The sequence below is a fragment of the Lagopus muta genome, chromosome 7 (genome assembly GCF_023343835.1).
Source record: "Lagopus muta isolate bLagMut1 chromosome 7, bLagMut1 primary, whole genome shotgun sequence".
In the NCBI taxonomy this organism is placed as follows: domain Eukaryota; kingdom Metazoa; phylum Chordata; class Aves; order Galliformes; family Phasianidae; genus Lagopus; species Lagopus muta.
The window spans coordinates 28,349,917-28,376,610 of NC_064439.1; the positions used below are offsets into that span (position 1 = coordinate 28,349,917).

At 39.1% G+C, this 26,694-nt stretch overlaps 1 long non-coding RNA gene across 1 annotated transcript; it reads left to right on the top strand.

Annotated features, from left to right (window-relative positions):
- On the top strand, positions 1-26,694 carry LOC125696249 (uncharacterized). Its single transcript, XR_007378246.1, has 3 exons — positions 1-62; positions 11,351-11,427; positions 26,079-26,694. It is a non-coding gene; the product is annotated as an uncharacterized LOC125696249 (long non-coding RNA).

Sequence of the window (26,694 nt, forward strand, 5' to 3'; positions counted from 1 at the left end):
GAGAGGATCTCTTTCTGGTGATCACTCCTTTTGGAGTTTTCTACTATGTGACTAGGATGTGGGTGAGCGTATTTTTTTTTTTTTTTTTTTTTTTTTTCCCCACCACAATAATCTTTCTAGCTATAAACCTGTAAAGTACCCTCCTAACCCATCGCTCTTTGAACTGTACATTTGTTAATTGTACAGTAGGAAATATGAGGGGATAGTAGAAAATATTTTCAGTTGTGGTTATGGATCTCTGAAGGTATTTAGAGGAAAAACAGAGTTCACAGAGTTCCTTCATATTGAAAGCAAGCATATTTTTCCACGTATTTCTGTATAAATGGAAAGTATAATGGATTTTATGTCTTTTGCAAATGGCATTATTCAGGAAGCATAATGCTACAGTGTTGAATAACTGCAGAGAATTGTAGTTAACACCAGTATTTACTTTCCAGTACTTACTTTAAGAGATGACAGAAGCCTTGTGTTAGCCAGTAGCTCTGCGTTAGTTTGGGTAGAGTATTATTTCGCCCAAATTAATCAAAGGATTGTTAGAGAAAGTGCTAAAGAGGGGAAGAATTGAAAGAATGACAGATACAAGAGATGAAAGATGTAATAGATAGCAGTTAGCTGGGTAACTGTCCTGATGATTTGTTAGCAAAAGAAAAGACTACTGTAGATATGTAACTTGTGTTTGGTGTATGACAGTACTGGATAAAAAGACAAATCAAAGGTTTGTTCTGTGTCTGATTGTTATTTGAACCTCTGTGTACGTTTTGTGTCTATGTATTGCTAGAAGCTAGTGTAGTTGAAATAGACTAATTTATTCAGGCCATAGCAGTGGGTGATATGCCTGACATTAAGTACAGTCACTTTTGACCTTCCAACATGAATAACCAGGTAGATATTTCTTACTTGGCTTACTAACCTCAAAGTGTGAGGCTCTGACTCAAGCTCTCAGGTCTTACAGTGAGACTTACTCTGCTAAGTGAACTTAAAAACACTGCAAATTGAAAGAGTAACATCTTGAATGCGGTAAAGTAGTGTAGAATCTGCCTGTTCTGCTTAACCTGTTTGCCTTTGTTATAACACTGCAGACTGACAGTTTCCCAACACTCATCTCTGTTCAGGAGCTCTGTTATGGAGGCCTGACAGCAGAGAGCCAAGAAAATGTGTGCAGCAGTACTTAGAAAAACAAAAAAGATACTTGAATACAGAAAATTAAGGCTATGAAAAAAAGAGAAAGTGTTATGGACCTAAGTAACATCATCTTGTGTGCTGACGTGCAGTAAATCTCTTCTCAAGGCTCAAATATTTTGCTAATTAAAATACATTTGAAGGAAAAAAAAAAAAAGGCAGACAGACGGTTGCTCCAGACTTCAGTAATGCTAAACATAAGGCTGAAGGCTGTTATTGACGGAATAGCAGAATAATGGGAAATATGTGCAACTCCGTAAGAATCAAAAGAAGAAAGGAAAAAATGATGTTACTAATGCATTTAGTAGTCAACAGTAAGACATGTAGTCTTACTGTTAATTACTTTCTAACATCTGGCAGAGACTGAGAAGAGAGCTATATGATTGAAATATCTTTTGTGTATGTATTCATAGTTGACCTGAAGATTTGAGACATGAGTACAACCTAAATGATAGTAGCAACAGGACAGAATTGTGGTGGTTTGATTCTGACCAGCAGTCCAGTGCTTACCCAGATGCTCGTGGGTAGCAGTGAGTTAATTACAAGGAGATGGCTTCAAAATGTCATGGACAATACAGACTTGAAATGGGGAAAATGAATTTACTTCGGTTAAGATAGATTTAGTGAAAAAGAAAAACTAAAATGCCTTTTGTTGGTTCCTTCCTTATTTTTGTGTGGAAGCTTATCAAGGTGATCTTCTAGCTGTTATGGTTGAACATGGAGATTTGCTGTATTTTAATATTCTTCAGAAAACTGAATGGACAGATGAGGGAAAAATCATGCAGACCATATGTGGTCCCAATATACCCTGAGCTGTCCAAGAAACAGATTGTTTTCTGTTTCTGTTCAGCGTTTATATGAAATTTATCAGTTCTGCCAGCATATTTTAAGACTCTCTGAAATTTTTTCTTAGATTCCACACTGTACCATTTTTGTGTTTCTTTAATCAGTGTGTGCAACATCAAAAAAAAACAAAGGAAAAAAGTTATTTGCTGGGACAACCAAGAAAGTGAAAGAACCAAAGAACCGTCCAAGCTGCTGGCCTCTGTGTTAATTCATCCCTATAGTGTTCCAGATGGGCCTGTTCCCTTGTGTGACCATTGCGATAGCTTCTCGAGCCTTTTGCCCTCTTATGCTGCCTCTCATTTCTTTGTTTGTTTGTTTGTTTCCATTGGAAAAGACAGAAAGGAAGTTTAAAAGTTTTGGGAATTAGTGAGATGAAAAATATGTTATTTATGTTCAGTTTGCTTCACCAAGGAGAGAAAAGTTGGTAAATGAAAACAAATGGCCTCATGAGAATTTCACCATTGTTAAAAAGCTATTTTTCATTAAAAAAAGAAAAAAAGAATTATGTTTAATTGTGGTTTAGTTGATTTTTAAAGAATCTTCTTTAGCCAACTGGGAGTTTTTCCACTGATTTCACTGATTTTTTTATTTATTTATTTATTTTTTTTTTTTAATGGGTTCTGTCATGAGCTAAGGATGTGGCATTGATTTGGTGTTTGTAAGGGAAGCCAGGATGTTCTGAAACTTTTCCTCAGACTCATTATCCTCTGCTAAATTTTATCTGCATTTCTTAGATGAATGTATGTATGACATCAAAAGGGACAAGGGAGAAACAAGTATGAGTTTACATTTCCTTTTCCCAGAACTTGCATGGTAACTTCATTTGTTGTCTGTTGTTTTAATGTGTAGCAGGCCAGCATCCATGTTGCTTTCAAGATGGAAGTGGAAATTTTCTTTATTCTATAGAAAGTGTTTTCACGGCAGGGTCCTTTGAACATTTTCCTTTGCAGGCTAATGGAAAATACAAAAAAAAGCCATAGGATACCATTAGAAAACCTGATTTCATAACATCTTGAAAAGAAGGCTGTCTTCTTTTTAATCAGTTTTCTAGGGATCCTGCTGTGGACCCCTCCTGACAGTTTGTCAGCTTGTCAAAAGTAAATTTTCTTTTGCCTTTGCTTCGATGAAGATGGAGCCTGTTTTACAGATGGTTTGGTAAAAATGAGTAGGAACCCAGAAAGAGAGATTCATGAATGACAGTTCTAGTTTCTGTGGATTTTCTTGAACAAAGGAGACACTTTAGCATTTGGTTCTAATGAGAGGAAAGGCTCTTTTTGTATCTGTGTCTTATCTCCTGGGAGTACATACACTCCAACACTCCCACTTTACTTTCAACTCTTCAAGTAATTTTTAAAATTTTTTTTTAAATCCAAAATGCATTTTACTTTGTTTTGGTATTTAGCTCCAGTCAGTATCCAGAATCTGGTTACATGAAAACACTTGCACTTAGCTGTCTCATAAACCTTTCACAATAACCTGCAGAAGCACATTGTTTTAGTGATATCGTTTCTTTAGGTTAATCTGTGTTAGGTGTGAAGCATTAGGTCAGGCTGTATGTTTATTTTCAAGCCAGGAGGTGTGTGGGAGGAAGTGTTCCCATTTGGGGCTGAATGGAGTAGACACACAGTCCTGGCAAAATGGCCAGCATGAGTCACAGGTGAGAAATTGTTGTGGTACTGAGGAATTTGACTATAACCATTGTGAGTGTTACCTCTGTTTCAGGAGACTTCTTCTACCCATGCTGTACTGTTCGTATCTGACTCAACCCAGCCCAGACCCGAGGAGGCTGTTGATCTAAAGGAAAGAACACTTTACATTTCTAGGGGTGTGCAGCTCCCAGGAAATAGTGGCTCTCTTTTCTAATTCAAGAGGCATGCAGCCAAATTAGAGCAGCAGGAAGTGGATCAATTAAGTAAGGCTGTAGCTTTTGGGCTTTTGCATTGTATATTGCATTGACTACAAAGGAGCTGTAATTGGAGCAGCCAGGGGGATCCTTGCAGTCAGAGCATCTTCTCTGTCAGTGAGAATGGGCCTCCTCTTTTGCCTCATTGAAAATCCTAGCTTTCTTCTTTCAGCATACTATACACAAATGGGTTGAGGATGTTCTAACACTGGATGATGAGTAAATGACTCCCCCTTTTCTCCTTCCTTTAAAGGAAATGCAGTCTTCAAAATTAAATGACTCAATGACAGCTACACAAAGGGGAATTTCCTTACTTTCTTTTGTTTGAGGAACCCAGGAAGTCATGTGAAAAACCTTGCTTACTTAGCAGACCCAGCAGAGTCTTGAGAGTTTCCAGCAAGTAGGTTGAAAATTATAGGCAGTAGTGGTAAAGTCTACTGAAGAACCGTTGGGAAAATGGATACAGTTCTGTGTATCTAAAACACTTTGAAAGAAAACCACAGAGACATCATTGCTGCTAATTTTGAAGGGGAACTCAGGCAGAACAAAAGAGAAATGGCCACTTCTCCATTTAGAGACTGTGATTCACTTAACATTTCTTTTCTGCCTTGTCCTTATATTATCCCAGTGTCTTACTTAAGGAAATTGTTTCTTCCTTAAACACAGTTCCACTCAACAATTTGCTGTGTCCACTAAACTGAATTTATTTTGGTCTAATTGCTGAGCTCAAGATGTCTAAAATGTTCTGTTCTTCTCATTTAAAATATTCTTTTGCTACATAAAGAATCTGTAGGCTTCAATTTGTGAAGTATATTCCTTGGTGACAAAAAGCATACATGGTGTTGTGCTAAATGGTGCTCTGCCATTTGTATTTGGTGAAAACAGATCGCAACAGTTTTTAAGGAAGAGGGTATAGCTGAGAAATTAAGGAATCATGAGCTACGTTATCTCTGTGAAAAAGAGGATTTTCATCACTTCCGAAGCCAGCTTCCTACAGCATGTGTGATCAGCACCTGCCAAGCACATGGAGCATGCATGAAGGGAGAGCATTTTTTTAGTATTTAGTGAATGAGCCACTTGTGAAAGGAGACACAACAGACAGTGTACTTAGTCAAGAAAGAGATGCTGCAAAGGCAATGACATGGCAAACGTCCCTATTCCTCCAGTGCACTTAACCCATAAAGAATGCTCTTCGCTGCTATGGCAGAGAGATGCATCTTATTTCACCTGTCTGTGCCAACCAGGTAACTGCCACATTCCCTGGCTTTAAGGAAATTGAGCTGCAAGGGGTTGGACTCTGCCCACAACTGCATTTCTCATAAAGTACTGTATTCCTAACAAATGCAATTCATTTCTGGCATGAGACAAATACATATCAGTAACCTAGAGTTGGATATCATAGCATTAGACATTAAAAAACATGTTCAAGACTGGTAAAGCACTCCATCCACTTTTTTGTTTGAATATTTTTTTAAACATTCCTAAAACAACAGAAATATACTTTGTTCACAAGATAATTTGTCTGTCTTAAGTAGTACTGTGACTGTGCATTAAACTCATTAACATGGAAGCGGTGATTAGCAGAGCTGAACTCTAACTTTGCTGCTGGTAGTTCCCAAGAGCTCCTGCCTCCAGCAGCCTGACCAGGGTGCTCTGTAACTTTCCCAGTAAACATCTGAGATTGTGCACTGTGAGTTACGCTTAGTAAAAGATGTAGCCAGCAGAGGGCAACGGAGGTCAGATTTTGGTGCGATTACATAGAACTGTCCCAGAGTGGTAGAAAATGTAGAGCAAAAAGGTCAAGCAAAAGCATGTTGTGAACTTGTTGCTATAGATCCACTTCTATTAATTATTTGAGACCTGAATGAACCCTTGTGGTCATGAGATCTATAAACCTCCTTTTTTACAGCTGTATTAAACAATGTAATTCCTTATTTATGACAATATAGTTAAATAACCTTTTCAGCAGGGGGATAAACCCTAATTAAAATGATGCTCTCCTAAAATAGGACAAAAAGCTTAAGCCGATGGCCAATAAAACTGTAACTCTTCCTATAAATCCTGTTTTATTGGTCTGTTCTGGAGAGTAGTTGTTTTGTTTAACTTGATAAACAGGTCATTTTTTCCCAAGATAATTAGGTGCCTGAAAGAAAGAGAGAGAGAACTGGAGAAGTCAGCTCGTGCTTAGTTCACAGAAGAAAAGCTGCTTTTTTTCAGTCAGATGCAAATCTTTTTTAACACAGATTGCATCCAATGTGCTGGAAGTAATATGAGCTTACAGTACAGAACAAAATTTTTTAACTTGGGTGACATATGCTAGGGGACATAACTCATATCTATGCACTCAGGCAAGCAGTTGGTGCCAAGAAAGAGCAAGATGCACTCGTTATTCACCTCTAACAATATGGATGACCTCTTTTTGAGCCTAATTGTTGCTCTGTGTGGCAAATATTTTAAAACTGATCTGTTGGCATTGCTGTGTTAACCAATGAACAGCTTAATAGCAGGAAATGCCTGGAGTTTTAGTGGGAAATTGTATTTATTTATTCTGTGGAAGAGCCTGAAGGAGCCCTTCAGCACTGTTGCAGCTCTGTTGTACCGCACAGGAAGGCTCCTGTGCACAGTAGATCTGGATTTTACTGCTACATATGTCACCCCCACTCAATGATCTAGGGTATGTCAACTAATTTTTTAATTTTTTTTTTTTTTGCTGAGCTTCCTATTTCAAAACTGCATTAGTAATTCTGCTCTTCCATAGCTATAATTTACTGTATAAAAGCTAGGTTATTTTGATGTAGTATAGGAGAGGAAAAAAAAAACCCAAACATATCTATTTTATGAATTTCTTAAGTCCTAAAGAAAAATGCTGGAGTATTTCTCTGAAAATTGCTGGGTTACTTGACTAGCTCCCAGAATTTCAGCAGAAGGCTGACAGCTGTTTCTTAGTGCAGTTCCTGCCTGACCACTGAGAGACTGAACCTGGTATGGAAGCTGTGAAACCCCATATAAGAAAGAAAACACTCCTTTCAAAGAGTTAAAAATGAAAAGCAAAACTAATGATGGCACAGGCTTGGAGTGCTCAGGAGAAAGAGTAGCACAGTCCCAGAGAAAGTGAAGGGATGAGGGACCCACCTGTGTGCCTAGAGAAGCTTCCTGGAAGGGGATAGACAGCTGGTGGTAAGTGCTGAGTGTACCTGGCCATTAGTACCATCATTATGGCTGAAGTTCTCAGTACCTCTATGTGCTTAATTCAGAAAGAACTCAGGACATGTTACACAGCGTCAGACCCAGTAAGGAGATGTTAATAAGTACCTGTTTGCATATGAGGCAACTGCTGCTGCTGAGCTTTTATGATGTCTTGTCAGCTAACAGCGAGGAGCCCGGCTGGCGCCACTGGGACATGAGGTGGGACCTGCCTGCAGCAATGGCAAATATTTGACTTGGTGCTGATGGGTGAGATTTCAGCCATGGCACTCTGGTCCCTACCAAGTGAATCATGGTGGAGGCAGCAGGAGTACTTGAACCCTGGTGATCCCTGTTTAACAGTAGCTGACTTCTGACTTTCACCACTTTGTCTGACCGGGTCCCAGGCCCTAATGGTGGGTGTGAACGCAGTTGGGTGACCATCACTTGGAATTCTGTGCCATGATGGGTGGAGGAAGTGCAATCAGTGAGCGCAGGAGCTGTAGGCAAGTGCCAAATAAATCATATGCATAGACTTTAAATACTGTATTATTTCTTCTAGGCCAAGGGAGTCCAGTCAATACTTCCATCTTGTGTTCCACCTGTGTGACAAAGGGAACAGAAATGAAAACAGAAAAAACAACTGAAGGCATGTCAATATTTGCCTTTGTTTCAACAACCATTATAAAGCATTTGTGAGAGCACAGCTGAAGTGCAATCACAGAGTGGCTCTGCTCTGAGCACTGTGACTGCTTCCTTGAGAGCAAAGAGAAGCTGTGCCTACAGGGATGGTGTCCCAGGAGGGAACCACAGGAAGGTGACAGTGTGTTTCCTGGCATGGGGGCTCACTATCTTTTTTTTCCCAAATACAGGCCCTCAGGTGTGCAGTGCAGGGCAGCTTGCTTCTACTTCCTTCTTCCAGGGCTGGTTTTCTCCTGAATCATCTGGGCCAGCTGAGGATTTGATAAACATAAGGTTGTCCCAGTTAGCTGCAGCGCAGTGTTTTAATGGAGTCAAGGCACTGTAATGCAGCAGCACTCTGCCTGGCTGATGTACTCCGCCAGTGCAGATTAATTGAAATCAGTGAGCACAAGAGTTGCAGGCAAACTGCAAATAAATTTTATTCAGAGGCTTTAAATATTTCATTTAGAGGCTAAAGGAGTTTGGTGATTCAGTCTCCTATGTCCCAGTCACAGCAGAGACTTACCTGGCTACTGCTACCCTTTTGAGGACCAGTTGTAGACCTTCAAGAAAATCCCTGATATTCACTGCTATTCACTCCGTTGTTCAAAATAAAAATCCCTCACTCCTTGCCCTTTAAATTAATCATCAGGGGATTTTCTTTCACTTTCCTGTCTTGAACTGTACGAGGAAGAAGAAAATGCTGATCTTTTTTTTTTCTTTTCTTTTTCCCTTAGCTGTTTGTATATTATAGCAAAGATGAAAGCATTCCTGAAGGAAGGGCCAACTGTCCTTAGTGTACCTCCCTCAGACCTGTTTCTTTCATGGTGGCTGTCATCTGCAGTTGAGTATACTTAGAAATCAGGGCTGGAGGGTCTCTCCAGTGCATGTTTCATAATTCTGTTGCAGTTAAGTGATGAACAAAAGCTTGAAATCCTGTGAATTTATGAGAAAAGTGTTGAAAGCATTGGGAAGCATATTCAGAAGAAAGTGAAAGTTTGATATTTTCAAGAAAAGTAAGATTTAAAATTTCAAAACTTGTGACAGAATCACAAATGCTTGAGGTTTATGACTTTCTCTACTGTTTTTGCTTTGGCCTCACTGAATGCTTGCCACTTTTATTTTTACATGTGGGGAGTAATTTCTAGTGCTCTTTTATACCCAGTGAGAAAACTCATACTATTAGTACTCTTATTCCCTCTGAAATATCTGATTCTGGGATTCTTGGCTCGTAAGATCAAAATTGTGTTTTAAATGGTGGAGCAGAAAGTAACAGAATCAGTAATAGAATATCACAAATGAAGTGTTGTTGGTTTTTTTTATTTATTCAAGGATCTGGAAGTGAAAGATTGTTTTGTGAGCTGTTTTTTGCTGCTGCAACTCCAGTAAATGACCTTTAATTGAATAAAGTAGAACTATGGGGGAGGGGGGGGGGGGGGGGGAAGAGTTGGTTGTAGAGGTGAATGACATTTTTGTGTTTTATACAGTAAAGAAATAGGATGTCAACAGTGGTGAAGAAAGCTGTCTTGAGGGAGCAGATTTTTGGAACTTTGAATATGTTTTGCACTCTTAAAATGCTTGCTGCTGTAGGAGAATCAGCTACAGCATTGTTGCAGCTTTCAACAAGGAAGTTGTGCAGTTTGTGGCTGGAGAAAGCAAGACTTGGAGGGGTAAAAATATTTTGTAACCATAGCACAGTACAGAAGTAGGAAATGAATTTGAGTTTTTTAAACCTAGAAATACTTAGATGCAAAAAATGCCAATTTGTTTGCAAGTATTAGGAATTTGTTTATAAAATTCCCTGTGATCTGATAGAGAAACCAACAATGCATGCACTCAAATTGTGTGCTCTTAATAGTGTTAGGCTTATTTTGTCTTATGATGCATTTTTTACACTGAAGATTTTCATGTTTTTTACAGTGAATTAGCTCCTGGCTGCAAGGACATATTTTATTTCCCCTCTTCTTACTAAAATTCAAAAATAGACTGGACATTTCAATTTTTATGAGAGCCTTAAACCAAAAATTGGAGGGATGTGGTAATGAAAAATGTACATTGAAGTCATACCCTCTCACCAGTTCTGCTCTGCACTGATCCTCTTTCTTCTCTTTCCTCCCCTATCCCGTCTGTGACAAGCTGCTCTCTCCTTTCCTGTCTTTTCCTTCTTTCCCAATCTTCATTGCTCCAACCATAAAGATGGCCAGATATGAAATGCTGCCAGTCAGGATTCCCGAGCTTCAAAGGGATCTCTCATCAGCTGAGACAAAGCCTCTTTGTGCAGCTCTTGGAGAGTGGCACTGGCTGCTTCTGTACAGTCAGGGAACTTTGGAGCGTCTCTTCCCTCCAGCCTCTCCCTGCACCATCTGGAGGGATGATTTCTGCATGTTTTCCCCAGGGCTGCAGGTGAAGTCTAATTGCAGTTAGTGCAATGTTCTGCAGAGACAGCATTCTGTGTGACTGGGTACAAACAAACCAGTCTTTGCATTTTTTTGGTGAGGAAGTCTCCCCATAAGGTATGCTTGGTCTTGTGTTTTGTCAGCTACAGGAAACAATTGCCAAGACTGTACTGGAAATTCCTTACCAACTGGAGTTCAGTGCCACCCTCTGCATTTAGAAATAGCCTTTTCAGAATGGGTACAGGAACAGAAAAACTGTGAAAAAGAAAATATTTTAGTATTACTTCTGTTATTTTAAATATGATTCGAATGGAATTCCAAAGGTCAGGAAATACTACTATGCTTTCTGAATGGCATATAGGATTTTATACAAGATTTTACAGGAACTGTCAGCTCAATTTCACAGGGCTTTGCTCTAACCTTAGTGTTCTGCTCTGCGAAAATGTGAGTGCAAAGTTCTGCTGTGCTGACAGGTCAGGTTAATACCCACTTACCTAGGTGCAAACAATGTGCCAAGTGTGAGTGCCAGGAGGAGGTGACTTTTCTTTGAGGAAGTGATATGAGATGGGTGAGGAGGCAGAGTAGGAGCAGCCATAGTGAGTCAAGTCTCTGCTCCCTTGAGCTCAGTATTTTATCATCTAGAGCAGCTAGCTGTGAATATTTAGCAAGAATATAAAAAATAGCAGTGGGAATCTTTCTGTCAGACAATCCATGCAATGCAGTAAAATTTTAAAGTAAAGGAAAACCCAGCAAGGTGTACTGTGAGTCACCTTTTAAAAATACCATCAGATGCTCTAAGGAAATGCTCCTGGAGCATTTGACCATTGGGGGGGGGGGGGAGGAAAAATGTCCTACTAAGCCCAAGTACAACTTTTTTACACCTTGTAGTTGAAAAGGGGATCTCAAAGACACAAGTAAGGGCAGAGCTGAGGAATGAGGAGAAGGAGAGATTTTGCTGAGTAGAGTTGTGCAGTGGCTACAGGATGGTGCAGTTCTTTGTCCTTCACTGGGCAAAACTCTATAGCACAGAGCATCTTTTATTCAGCATTTAACAGGACCGTGGCTGCAGTTCTGGGTGCTGCCAGTCTGACACTATCTTGCAGCAGAAATGCTCTAAGGATAACACAAGCTTACCTTGTGATAATGGCAAATCCTTTTGCAGGCTGGAGAGTAAAACACTCAGAACCGAAGAGATGCTCTGATGGCCCCAAGGTGATGTCTCCTAGAGCAGACAGAGAGGTAAATGCACAATGGCAGCAATATTTTACAATAATTTACGTGAGAAGTAACAGAATGACAAAACATGAGGCTACAGAGAAAACAGATGAAAGCATTCTTTTTTTTCCTAGTGCTAATGATAGTGGAATGTTCTCTAAGAAATTGTTTGGAGTTGTGTTTGGGGATGAAAAAATATATCTGGTTTTGTAAGTTCTTTGTCTTTACTTTTTTTTCTTTAGCCATCATTAGCTTCTCCCTAAAGCAAAGCAAATTCTGATTCAGAAATAGAGGATACGGAAAACCTATTAATTTTCCTTGCAATACATCTCACAGTCCAAAGTGACAGTAAGCTTTTCCTTCTTGCTTTCTCTGACAGCTGAGTGAAAGGCAAATTCTGCAGTATGCTACCTTCGTATTCTAGAAGGGCCAAGGACCATTGTGAAGGTCACAACATGTAATGTGTTGCTCAGCTACACTTTGAAGCCTAGGAGTCTCTCACACTGACTCAGCTAGTCCTGGGCATGTGCCTTGGCCAGCTTCCAGCTTTGCAGCAGGACCAGGGCATGCACCAGCCCCACAGGCTGTGCCTGCTTGCTGTAGGAAGCCGAGGCTGGGAGGGCGCCATAGCTGTTGTGTGCTGCCTGAGCAGCTGGAAGCAGGAACAGACAGTAGGTATGGGGGGAGATGTGCGCACAGAGCGTGAGTTAGATGCAGCCTCACGTTTGTTTTTGTTATTGCAGCCAAACTAACTAAGCATCACTGTACAGAAAAGGCTGAGGCATACAAGTGGTTCCCAGCAAGTGGGATTAGAGCCTCCAAACAGTGTTATTTTCTTCACCATCCCTCAGAAAATATGAAGTTATTTCCAGGTAACATAACGTTGCCAGGTAGGGGAGTTTCAAATACCTACAAGACTTCTGTTAACCAGAATGGTGTGGCCCAATACAGCTGTGTGGGATACCTCTGGGGGGCACCACAGGAAGGAGGTATTGCACAGCTGTAGGGCCCCAACACTTATGACCTTCTTCTGTGTTTACAAATAGCCTGGGAGAAAGCAACAAAAGCCTTTGCTGCTTTTGCCTCCATATTAAGGGAATGGAGTGGGAGGCTGGAGGCATGTAATATCTGATTCATGTGGTGCTCAATGCAGAGGAGTCAGGAGTTATTACCATCCTCATGGCCTAGGGCAGCAGAGGGATCTTCTGGGAACTGGCTGCAGTGTCTGCTGTGGTCAAGCTATTCAGATTTAGATATGGCAAGAATGTTCCTGTGGTGCGCAGTGTTTTAATCTGGATCTGTAGGTCTTTCCTATGCTGACCTACAGATCTCTATCACAACTAACGCAAGTCCCTTCAGCTCTCAGTGCAAAAGGTAACTCCATAACCTCCTGCCACAGTGTTGCTCTTTATTACAGGAGTAATTGCCCTGACCTAGCAATTCTGATGCCTTTGTGTTTGCTCAGGTTTTGCACACTTGAATGATAATGCAAACTCAAGCAAAGAGATATAAACCACTGAGCCTCCTGTATTACAAACATCATGTCATCTTGCTGTCTGATTTTTGCTCTAATTTGTGGGACTCCTTGTCCCACTAAGGCCTATGAATCTGACCTTGCAGATATTTGCCTCAAGTCTCTTGTGTTTTTATTGTTATTATGTTCACAATGACAGAGCCCCTTTCAAGACTCAGTCCGAACTGGTGGCTCCTTTTGCTTGCAGTATTGCAACTGCTGTGTGAAGGCTGACTTCAGGGACCTGACATGATCTCGCTTTCTTCTGTGTGTCTGCAGTTCCTCAGTGTAATTAACATAGTCCCCCTTGTCTCAGCCACAAAACTGATTGTTCAGATTGAAGTCTGACACTGAAGTTTTTCTAGGTTTTGTGGCAAAAAGCTCATCTCCACAAATATGAAAGAGTATGATGGCAGGTCAGGGAGAGCCTCATGTCCCAGTCAGAAGAAAGGATGTGGCATCTGTCAGAGCTGTCCCAGCTGTGCCATTCGCCCTACATGTAGAGGGTGATATCCAGTACTGGTGCTTGCTGCTCCCCTTTGGTCTGAGAGAGTTACTGCCTGGGGTATGGGACAAATTAAGCATGAGAATTAGTATGGGATGTGTGCAGAAGGAAGCAAAGGTAGGAAAAAGGAGGAATCGATGTATTCATCTCCTTTTCTAATTGTTTTTCTGGCTGAGGAGACTTCAGTCACCTTCTGTGTGTAGATTTGTGTATGGAGGTCTACTCTTGTGTGTGGAGATGTGCATACTAGTCCTCTGTGTACACACAGAGGCCAACAACTAGAGTCTGGCCTCAAACCATTGTGGCCCATGTGCCTGTGCGCCAACAATCACAGCGAGTAAGAACACATGTACTGGTGTGTGATGTCTAGCAAATACTGAGCTGGACTAGCCAGCAAGTAGGGTAATTGTCTTAGGATCCAAATTTCAAAGCAGCTGGCATATAATTGTGTCTCTGTTTGTCAGATCTTGGCTACCGCAGAGATCATGAGGCCCAGGGCAACTGCTGGAATCACCATGGTGCCTGGGGTCAAATGAAAATTGTGTGTGCATGTGATGTGTGTGTGAATTTTCTGTACTGTAATTTTATAACTAATCTTTGCTTGTTAACCACAATCTTATAAAAATGTGCTTTGACAGACAGCATTGTAAACAAAAAGCTTATTTCTCCTTGTGACTCCTCCCTGTTTTATAGTCATCCACTGCTCACAGCAAAATCTTATATTAATATTCAATGTCCACATCATTTCAGTGTTTAATATAGCTTTCCAGTATTTTCATAGCCCGTTTGGTCCTGAGAAGAGGTGTTGATCAGCCAACAGTTAGACCTCAAATGTAAGAGGAAAGCTTGGTGCACGCATATCTATGAGCATTGCTAAAGTTCTGTATGAGGCAGAAAGTGTTTCTAACTGGCTTACATGAAAGCTTAAGAACACAGCTATTCAAAAGCTGCTGCTTATGCCTAGTAGGCTTTTTTTTTTTTTTTTGATGGAGCAGGTCCAGGATAAAACACATAATTAAAACCTGTCGTACATCAATCACTTCAGGGCAAATAATCCAGGTAGGTACTTTGGTTTTACTAGCAGGTGGGTAAGATTGGCATTTTCTGTGTCATAATTCAAATTTATGGCAGCAGACTAATTTGTATGCCAGATCTTGTACAGAGAACAGTAAGTTTGGTGCCACAGCTTTACTTGAAGGATGATTCATATCAGACTTATAAATGTAACACATTATCACATCAGATGATGTCTAATATCTATCTGCCTTTCTTAGAAACGACAAAGAGCGGTGAGATAAGGACTGTAACAGAACACCACTGATTTCAGGAAATCAGCTCTTTTTCACTGGAAACCAAAAACTAGGTTTTTTTTTTTTTTGTTTTGTTTTTTTAAAGTCACTTATAGTCACTGAAGATACTAAAGATTTATCAGGAAATTATTCTTGTACCACGTTTCACATTTAATGTGGTTTTTGGAAGCGAAATCCTGTGGTGTTGACCTGTCATACCTAAATGGAAACACTGAAAAGACATAACTACAGAACTCTTTTATCTAAGAAGGATAGATGATAGGTGGATGCCATAAAACCAGTCAGGTACAGAGTGGGAGTTAAAGCACAGACCTGAAAAACAGCTAGAACATTACTGAGAGATCAAATCAAACACAACCTTGATTCAACAGATTTGACTCATCTCCAGGCAGGTGCAAGTTAGGAAAACAATATAGACTGACATAATTTCTGAAACTGAACAGATTCTATCCAGCTTGTGATGAGAGAATATTGAAAGAGGGAAGCTGTTCTGATTTATTTTGACTTTTAGTTGAAGCACTGCCATTCATACAATTTTTTTATCCTAACCAGACTGTTTCCAACTTCATACATGCATAGAATGTCATATGAAAGAGCACAGGCACAGTTTGACTTTGCTGTTCAGCACTGCCTTTGTCACCACATTTTTATGGGATATGAAATTATTAATTCTGTCATAGGATTTTCTATGTTACATTTCATGAAGTGGTTTCATAGAAAGGGGTCAAATTCAGGTAACTTTATCTGTACTCTCTGTGCTTCCAAATGCTTTACTTTGCTATTATCATCTGTGGATATGACTGTGCCTCTGTAAAAGTTTCAGGAAGAAGAAAGAATGAGGCTGCCCTTGGAGGGATCTGGAGTAGAAGCCCTTGTTGGGTGATGCCCTCATGGGCAGGACTCAGACCAGGAAAGCAGGAGATAGAGTTGGAGACTGACATCCCACAGCATCACTGTGGCAGAGATTGAAGACCCTGGGCTGAGTTGAAATGAGGCTCCTAGCCCATGGCCAGGGATGGGAAGGATAATTAGATGAAGCTAGTAGGGCCAGTCAGGCACTCAGGGCTCTGACAGTAATTTTTTTCCTAAGATTTAATGGGCAATTAAATAACAGCCGAACTCTGCAGTTTAACCTTCCGTGGAATTGAGATGTTTAAATTTGTCCATGGACCTATGACAGAGGAAGTGATGGAAGGAGCAAGTTGTCATAGATGGGAGGAAGATGGGTAAATTGCAAGAAGCATTTCCCTGAAGCAGATCTGTAGTTAGCCCTGATCCCCAGAATGTCCTAGGAAACCTGGATTTTTCTCCCTTTTTTACTCAAATTCAACCACTTCATCTGTATTCTTTTTAACTAGTGCACAGTCTAATTTTTATACTTGCACACTACGTCTTCCTTCCACTTGCCTATTCTTAGCTGGCCAATACAATGTCTTGTTGCCATCCCATTCGTATACAGTATGTCTGAATGTAACCTGTCCAACTTTTTATCTCAGTCTGTTTCAGACACCTTCCTCATCTCTTCTCTTGTCCCTTGCTCTAAGTTCCCATGCCTAGCTAGTTCTTTTTCTTCCATTCCTGTTTTTTTTTTTTTTTTTTTTTTTTTTTTTGGACTGGACACTTCTGTCCTTGTTCTTCATTTTCACTGGGTATCAACAAGTGCCCTGTTGGCATCCGTGACAACTCTAGCTATGCTCAAAGTAACATTTATTACACAATATGCAACTGTATCCAACTCAACTACAGTATTAAAATATCAGAATAAGGAATTCATTACCATAATTGAGAGAAAACAGTCATCAAGGTAGACTGAACGCCAATTTATTGCGTGAATTATTTATTAGATGTGCCACATAAATTCTTTCCTAAAGATGGAGAGTCAAAACAGATGGAAAACTTTATAGTGTTGATTTGTTGATTCATCTTTACAGAAAAGAGAGAAAACCTAGAGCAGATTTCCTAATGATCTACTGCAATTAGAACTTGTCTTTTTGGATTGACATTTTTATTATTTGCTGTTAAACTGTCCCTAGACATATTTCCTTCTTCTCCTTCATCTTCTCCTTCTTTTCTTCATTTTCTGCAACCATGAGCCATGCGACTGAAGTTGCAAGCAAAGCAGAAGTTCAAATTACTATTCAGACTTTCCATGCTTTCTTATTACTCTCAAAATATATAGTCTAAAATCATTCCCATCCCTGGAAATTCTTTTTTTTTTTTTTTTTTTTTTCAGATGTTTTAAATAAGATCATTGAATCTTCTATTCAGAAAGCTGAGGACAAACTCCAGTGCAGAATGCTAGCTCAGTCTTGTGTCCTCCTTCAGTGCTTTCACAAATTACACTGACTTGTGTTTAAGGGGATAAGTACGAGTTTTGTCTGAATAAAGGCTTCATCTAAGTAAAGACTTCAGTTGAAGGCTTTAGTCCTCCTATTAGAAGCATCTGTTTCAATGTAAAGCTAACATGATTATTGCAGAAACCTTTGATGAGCAAAAATTCTCAAGCCTAAAATAAAATTAGTCTTAAACAAATTTGGTTTGCTGCCCAGAGTATAGCTGAGCAATCAGATTTCAAATGATTGGTCTAACGCTTTATTCAGCTTGAATAATTGGGGGGATTTAAAGGCTAACAACTTTAAACTAAAACATTGTAAGTTTACACTATTCATCATTATGGGAGGATTGGGTAGTTACAAAAGATTTTTGGTGCCTGAAGTTCTGCTGAGTATTATCTCAGTCTTCTGAACCTCAGGAATATGGATATTTCAAATTCCTACGCTATATGGCTTATCACCGTAACAATTTAAAAAGGAGTTATTTTCAGGATGAAATGAGCAGGAACAATAAGGTTAGTCTGCTCAGTATTAACTGTTGAACAATATACATTGTATTTCTGCAACAAAATTATCTTCAGGATGAGTTTTTTAATATTTTAGTAACATTTCCAGTATTTCAGAGAACAAGATAAATTTTTTTTTTCTATTGAGATGGTGTCAAAAATCCTTGATTTGATTGGTCTATGTTATACTGCCTGAGGGCTCATCAAGTAAGCAAGGAGGAAAAACAGTCCAAATACATTCAAAGAGATTTTAAACATGCAGATCTTGAATGACGTTTAATGCCTTGTCTCTGAAGTACCGTCTTGCTAGCTAGACAGCCTGGGTACATGCAGTGCTCAGTGTCATGTGTTTTGTATGTTTGCAGCATTTAAGTATTTGTTCCCTCTCTCTTCACTCTGAAAACATTTCTGACAAAATCAGGACAGTCTTACTGTTCATCAAGGATGAACGGTGATTCTAGGTTGACTATAATGTAAAGTTTATTTCTTATTATATCATATATCACTTTAAAAGTAAGGATAATATACTCAGACTTTTGTGAATTATTATAATAATGAAGAATATTATCCCTTGACAAAAGTGTGAGAAATGATCAGGAGATTAGAAGAATTGTGTTGATGTAATTCAGTGCATATTATCAGTTCCAGCCAGCAAAGGATGTAAACCTGTTGCCTATCCATTACAGAGCCCTGAGAATTGTCCTTGATGAGGTTCAGTCCTGTTTCATGTTCCCTCTATGTATTTATATTTCACCTCAAATCCACTAACTAGTCCTGGAGAGTCTTTAGGTACATCAGTAGAGTTTCTGTGCTTGGCTGTATTAGTGCAGATGTCTGAGCTGGTGGGGTTAACTGGTGCCAGCACTAGTTGTTGCTGTGTTTCTGCTATGACTGGAGCTTGACTGCATGAGTATCCTTCCTCAGTTGCCTTACAGGGCTGAGTGGTGGTTATGCTGTGGAAGACATGGACCTTAGTGTTTGGTCAAAGCTCTTCTAAACATGAGCCCAGGTAGCCAAGAAGGACATTGGCATCCTGGTTTATATCAGAAAGTGTTGCCATTAGGACTAGGGAGGTGATTGTCCCACTGTACTCAGCTCCAGCGTGTCCACACCTCAAGTACTGTGCATAGTTTTGGGCTCTTCACTACAAGAAAGACATCAAGGCCCTGGAACATGTCCAGAGAAGGGCAACAAAGCTGGTGAAGGATCTGGAGCGCAAGTCTTATGGGGACCATCTGAACTAACTGGGATTGTTTAGTCTGTGGAGAGGGCTCAGAAGAGAACTTTTCAGCTACCTGAAAGGAGTTTGTGGTGAGGTAGTGGTTGGCCTCTTCTGCGTAACTAGTGATAGAACTGGAGGGAACGGTCTCAAGTTACTCCAGAGGAGATTCAGGTTGGATGTTAGGAAAAAGTCTGTTCTCCAAAAGAGTGGTCATATGCTGGAACAGGCTGCACATGGAGGTGGTTGAGTCACTGTCCCCAGAGGTGCTCAAGAAATGTTTAGCTGTTCATAGAATTATAAAATCATAGAATGGCCAGATTGAAAAGAGCCTCAAAGATCATCTAGTTTCAAACTCTGTGCCATGGGCAGGGTTGCCAACTACTAGGCTGGGCTGACTAGAGACACATCTAGCCTGGCCTTGAATGCCTCCAGGGATGGGGCATCCACAACCTCTCTGGGCAACCTGTTCCAGTGTGTCACAACCCTCAGGGTTAAAAACTTCCTGATATCTAACATAAATCTCCTCTGCCTCAGATTTAAACCATTCCCCCTTGTCCTATCACTATCAACCCATGTAAACAGTTACTGTAGTAAGAGACTTGGCTTAGTGGGGAAATACTGGTGATAGGTGGATAGTTGGGCTGGATGATCTTGGAGAACTTTTCCAATCTTGGTGATTCTGTGCTGCAAGATGGAACCCGGGCTAAGCTACGTGTATACTCTGGTTTGCAGCAAAAGATGGTCACCAATAAGATGCTTTTCAGATTGTAATAAGTGAACTGGTTGAATGAGCTTCTATCCTTTCTGCATTTAGGAGGAAGCTTAGCCTTCACAATCCACAAGGATTGTGAAGCAGGAGATGTAAAAATGTGGGTCAAGAAAGCTGGCAATCTGAATGGTCCAAAGATCAGGGCTCAACCTGACTAGCCTAGGTACAAGCCTATCTCAACTGGTAAGCAGAATTATCTCCACTGTCACATTTATTTATATTTGGCAAATTCTGTCGAGCATTCTAAACCAACATCTTATACTTGCCTCTGGGAAGACGTTGAAAGCTTTCAGCTCCCATTAAACTCATGCTTTGCATAGGTATGGTTAAACCTTTAGTGCACTTTTTACTTCCCCAGTCTTAGGACAACAGGGAATAAATATTCTGTGGTCTGCCGAAGTATGGTAATTTGTTATGCTTTGTCTGGGACTTGGGATCCGGGCATGCTCACCAGCTTGTAGGTTTTGATGAGTGCACATAGCCTTCCTGCTGTGCACCTTTGTTTCCATGAGGAAGGAGTCCAGATGCAGTGGGCATACCCAGGCTTTTCACCTGAAGCAACAGCGATTGGATGCAAAGCACATATCTGCCCTGTAGTTCAAGGGACCTTCACAGCAGGGTACAAATGACTGGCACATTAATTATACTTTACAGCCACACTTCTGTTCTTGCCTATGACCAAAACATTGTTCTGAAGCTACAGATAAGTTCCCTGATAAATGCTTTTAATGCAGCTTTCTACAACATGCAATAGAAACTGTATTCATTCTTTACTGCTTCATATCTGGTATACACTGTGACTTCCTTGATGATGCTTATAGGAAGAAACAAGACCAAGTTTGCAAAATTTGTGTAGTTATGTTTGGGTGTAGCCTAGCGGATTTTCTGTGCACAAGTTTGGATATGGAACTGTTAGATCTGTAAGAGAAAAAGCTCTAAGCAGGTTGTGTTTTCTACGTTAATCATCATTGCCACCAACATCATTAAAAATACTCTGCAAAACTCTATGTAAGATAAAATGATACGTGGCTAAGATACCAATTCCTAAATTTATGGTTGTAAATAAAGAACTATATAAATATATGTACTATGTTGTTAGTCATGACTGTTTTAGAGCTGTTAAATTGTAGTGAAATGCCCAACAAAACAAAATGGCTTTTCTTTAAATACATTCTCTTTTTATTCTTTTAAAAAGATTAAGATTAGGAGAGAGAATGTCATAATAGGCAGCACACTCAAAAGGGACTTTTTGCACAAGTGAGAAGCATGGCGTAATATAACACCAGGCTGGCTTATTTTGTTGATTAATGATAAGTTGACAGCTCAATCACAAATGGTATGTGATATTGAAATGATCATTTGTCTTTTTCCTTTTTTTTTTTTTTTATTTTTTTTTATTATTATATTGCTTATATTATATTGCTTATACTGCTTAACTGGCATTTGGAACTAACCAGAAGGGGGGAAAAATCTACAAAGGAAAGGAGAAAAAAAAAAAAAAAAAAAAAAAAAAGTAGTTCCATTGAAAATTTCCATCTGCTTTCTAATTTTCTAATCTAAATGAATTTATGTATGATCAGTATTAGAAACTGTGTCAGCCATGTCAACCAGACATGAAATTACACTGCTACATATGAAAATATCTACACAGAATCTCTCTCAACTTAAAACAGTTGTAATTCATTTAATTCCTTTGCCTAAACCAATAAAAGACGATATATGCTGTATCTTTCTGAAGAACAGCTCCCAGTGAAAACATTTGTGCCAAGTGCTTGGGACACTGCCACAATTCCTTTTGGGGAGATGCACCTTTCCTATCTGCCCAATTGCTGGAAATGAAAAGCTGCTCCTTCAGTATGGAGTTAGTAATTACAAATCCCACATTCTGCTATCTAGATCTGAAGAAGTTGTTTCCTCACTAAAATTTAATGAAGGCCTAACTTCTACGGTGAATTTCTATTTCCTAGGCTGCTTGTTGATACTCCTGTTTCCTCAGTTTTCTTCTACAACAGACTGTAACGTGGGAGCCTAGGCAAAAGTGATAACTGTATTTGATTAGAAATACTTTAACACTCAACTGTTGCAGAATCTCTGCCTTTTCTTCTCTTACAAAAGAAACACATGGTGTAATATAGATTTGTATTTTGTTATCTTTCATATTTTTGAATGAAAGCATAATAATTTTCTTTGTTATGTGAGACATGAGGAACATAATTCTCAGTTTGAAATCTATTTCAGAGATGAAGCCAGGAGATTCTTTTTCTGATTGTTACACAGTTCCTCCTTGTGACACAGTACTCTGCTTGCCTGCTTGCCTAACTGATTTGAATGATGAAATATCTTACAGATTTCTGTGGAAGTCTCTATTAAATTAGGAAGTATTCTTCTGAGGCCTTATTTTATAGTTTCTTACTTATGCCTTTTAGTTTTTGACTCATTAAAATTTCCTGGAGTACACTGCAGATAGATGCACTATCTCGTCCAACCGCACAGAGCTTTCATAAGTACTCTACAGCTGTTTATGCAACACCCTTGCACAGTATCATTCAGCTATCTTCTCCTTTGATGTGCATAGTACATTAGAAGATGCTAAGTAAATAATTTCAGCTCTTTGAAATGCTAGACTTATTTCCATTCTGCAGATGGAAATCACTGGAGCATAACAGATAAGCACTCAATTACAGCACAGCACTACTTAGCACTGAAATTTGTGTGAGAGAGAGCTGTATCCTGTGCATGTCCTTGGTGCAGTGAGGCCTTGGAGCACACTCATATAAGTAGCGTGACACGTAGAGAATATACCCATACCACACTTTTACTTCCATGTTTTGTTGTTGTGTCTTAACTGAAGAAGGCAAAGTTTAGTAACATGTTTCTAAGGTAAGGGAAGGTCTTGGTTTTATTGAAGCAACACTATTAATCTTGGAAGTGTTTTATATGTACTTTCTAGTTGTAAGTTGTTATAAAGTGAATTTTCCTTGCCTTTACAGTACTGTAAGACCATAGTTTGAGAGGTGTCTGCATGGTTGTTATGACTTAAGAGGAAGTTACCTGGAAATAACTATATGTGACAGTAGTCTAACTGGCTCCTTTTGTTGTCCATGATTTTCATTACCCTGAATGGCATCTGGATCATTCTCCAACTGCCATGGTCATTTGCTTTGGGAACCTCACTTACAACCTCTTCAGTTACTTTTCAGATATGTAAACTGTTGAGGCTAAGAGTTTTCCAGCTGCTTGAAGCCGAAAAAAAATTCCTGGAACCATATTGCTGCCAGAATCATTAATCACTGATGGGGGGGGGGGGGGGGGGGGGGGGGGATAAAAGAAAAAAATGGACCAGAAATACAGTGCTAAATCCTTGTTTGGCTACATCAGATATCTGTGTAATGGGTGTACACTGGGCTTTATCAAAGCACAGAGCTCTGAGCTTTGCTTCAACATATAGACATAAAATGATTCAAACACTAAAAAAAAATATAAATGAAAGCATGAGTCATTGTGTTACCAAATGCTTCTCTTTATTCCCATCTCCATGGAAGTTCTGAATTAAACTACAAGCTGTTGCTACTAAATGGTGAACACATCTGCTCAGTCCAGAAAAGCCCTTCTGCATCTATGGTATCTCCTTTGTGATAACTGCCACAATATTACAGTCTGTTCTTGCAGCAGCAGGAAATGGTACTCAAATTTTGCCTTTCTGCTTGGCCCACATAGATATTTACTCAGAGATAATAAGAAAATACTTCACAATTATGCTAGCTGACAGTCTATTATCCCTTCAAATCCATAGTCTCTGCAGAAAGGAAAGCTGGAAGAACTATTTCAGTCATTTAGGGTATATGTTTCTCTGGCACACTCATAATCTGACCAAAGCCATTACTTGGAAGTCATTTGCACTCAATCATTTTCCCTGTTAATGAGGAGTTACTGAATCCCCCAAACATTAATCCCATTTAGGAAAACACAAAGGCAATCTGTACCTTGTATCAAGCAATTATGATTGCATTGAGCTTGAGGAATTCAGTCATTTGTTGGAGGTTGTTTCTCCCACAACAGACCCTCTAAATAGAATTACCAAGTCTTTCAAATGTTAATTTGTTAAGAAAAATATAATGGCTAATAAAGACAATTAGGTTTGTATTGTAAATACTGGACTGCTGGACTAAAGCTGCCTTGGCTTCAGGAGAGAGCGTGGCAGGAGTCTGCGCAATGACTGAGGCTGGAAATTGTCTTCGCTACCAGAATAAAGAATTATTGCCATATATTAACAATGGTCTATTATGGTTGGTCCCCAAAATAGATGTTATTCAAGTTAAATATAATGCAGGGGCAAATAAAATGAACACTGGTTTGATTTCTTTTCCCTTTGCAAAAATGAAGGTTATCAAGTAATACTGAAGGTCTGAGGCTGCTAATGGAAGAAAGGTCTGAGGTTGCTAATGGAAGAGTAATACAATGCTCTTTGCTCTTGGAAAAAAAAGAGAGATAGAGATAAGAGCATCATATATATAAAATTGGTTCTTACAACTCTACACAGTTCTGCCTGTGCCTCAGCAAGAGTACCTTGTTCGTTACTGGATCCTAGACTCGCAGGTATAGGTAGACATTCAAGGATGTAGCACAGAAAAGACCAGTACAAATATGTTTAGAAAACATTAATTTTAAGGAAAAGTCTAAAAAGACTAAAGGGCGGTGTTAGGTAGTGTAGGACATAGCATTTAGTTGGAAGGTAAGAAAAATTTCTTCTCTGAAAGAGTGGTCAGGCACTGGAATGTGCTGCCCAGGGTGGTGGTAGAGTCACCATCCCTGGAGGTGTTCAAGAAGCATTTAGATGTTGTACTGAGGGACATGGCTTAGTGAGAAATATTGGTGATAGATGAATGGTTGGACTAGACGATCTTGGAGGCCTTTTCCACCTTGGTGATTCTATGATTTGGTAAATGAAAGGTGCTTTGAGAAAGGTCAAATTATTATTTTACACTATGGGAGAAAAACACTTATTAATTTTTAACTAAGAGGATATTAGTGCTAAGTTTGTTATGAAAATCCTTGTTAAAAGGTACTGAAGAGTGATAGAGGGGCCAAAGAATACTGGGAGACCTCTTTCACTTGGTGTTTTTACGAACTGCTTGGAGATATGTTTTTAAGGGTTATCATAATGTTTTTCACTTGCCTATGTCCAGAAAGAAATTATGCAATCTTTTGAAGGTTCTTCTAGCAAATTTCTTTTTAATTAATTTTTCTCATGCCTGCTTGCTAGAAAAAAATCCAGGCTGAATTTTCCTGTTTTTTTTTTTTTAATGGTATTCTGTCATTGCTCTCTTCGTAACAACCATTTTTTCCCCAGGAGAAACACTCATAAACAACCTAAACAAACCACCAGAGAAGTCCATGAAGCCATTTAGGAACAAATTTGGCTCTATTACTAGATCTCATTTTAAGAGCTCAGTGTCCCAGGTGATATGGAAAACCACAAGCAATTTTTTTTTCTATTAGAACCTGGATAGATATTTGTAATACCTAAATATGTCAGGGGAGTTACTCATTCTTCAGCAGCTTGATAAATTATTGCAAGGATTTTTTCTTAGAGTAGTTTATTCATGCAGGTCATTCAGCAACTTCAGTTACTGCAGCATGCTTTTCTTTGTTTTGGTCATGAATATCAAATAATGTTCTCTGTCCTTCTTCCTACCCTTTTTTATAAACTTTATTCTGTTATTATTTACCATGCAATTTGATGTACTGGTTTTACTTTATTAACTACACATGCTCGTGTCCTCAGCTGGTTCAGAGGTTTTGCTTTTCCATACAGTTCTTGTGCAGCTGTGGTCCACCAGATTTAAACAGCCAGACTTGAGCAAAAAGGAAAAAAAAAAAGAAAAAAAAAAAGAAAAAGAAAGAAGAAAAAGGCACAATTCATAGGTTTTTACCTGTGAGTTAAGGGATGTCCATGTATGTTTTGGGAGGGAAATGAGAGACTGATACATTTTCTTCTTTAAAAAAAAAATAATAAAAAAATAATTAAAAAAAACCTGGTCATCGATTTTGATTTATTCCCTTTTTATATTTTTCATTCAGAAGACAAATGTGGTTTATATAATCATGGAGAAGATGTTAAATGTAATACACAGTTTATAAATCATACAGCCCTTGATGTCTACAAGTGTATACTCATATTCATAACTTGTCTAGTTACATTTGTGTTGCCAGAGAAACTGTTTACTTTTCCTTAGATTGTGCAAAACTGGACAGAAAATTTCCAGTGCTCACTGCTTCCGTTTCAACCAGAAATACTGTGCAAAAAGTTCTCTACTGTTTCAATACTTCCTCTTTCAATTTCATTTGGAACTGAGGAGTAAAGGGAAGTGAGCAAATGAAATAATAGAGAAGAAAAAAATCACTGAATTTCTCTGATTTTTGGAAAAATCAGAAAAAGTTGTTTGTTTGTTTGTTTTTTTTTTTCAGTGTAGGCGTTATGGGAAATCTGTTTAACTGAGCTATACTTGTATTTCAGCTGTTTGTAATATAACTGGAGAGAACAGGAGAGGAGGAGCAGCATCTGAGAGGAAAATAGTGCACCCTATGGTAAGGGTCGAGAGGATATGTGGTCCCTTGGTCTCTCCTGTGGCTACAGAGGAACATTTGTCTGTCTCTAGACAGAGAAAGTAAATTAAGCTGAACTCCTTCCATTCTGGTCCCTGCAGCACCTCTAAGTACAGAATGACTATGGATAGCAGATTTGAATTCTGTAAAACTGGAATTCACTGCAAGTAACCACCTATCGATAGTTATTTCTGTCTCTTTCTGTATGTATTCTTAGGTCACTCTGTTGCTTGTTTCCAGGTTTTTCTTAACAAATAACCTGTTAATAGTCTTACTTCCACTTGTTTGCTGTTGTAACAAATCTCAATTATGTATCATAAGGAAATGTCATGGATTGAAGATATGAAATATATGTATGTCTGCTCATTTATCAGGGTGTTTTTACAACTGTAACATAGCTGCTGTTACTGAAGCGCTATTTTTCTTAGTTCCTAACACTGTTGTCTAAGAAATAAGCAATGTTGTAATCTGTTATATCACAGTAGAATACATACTCTGGAAGAAGACCTACAGCCTACTGCCATCCC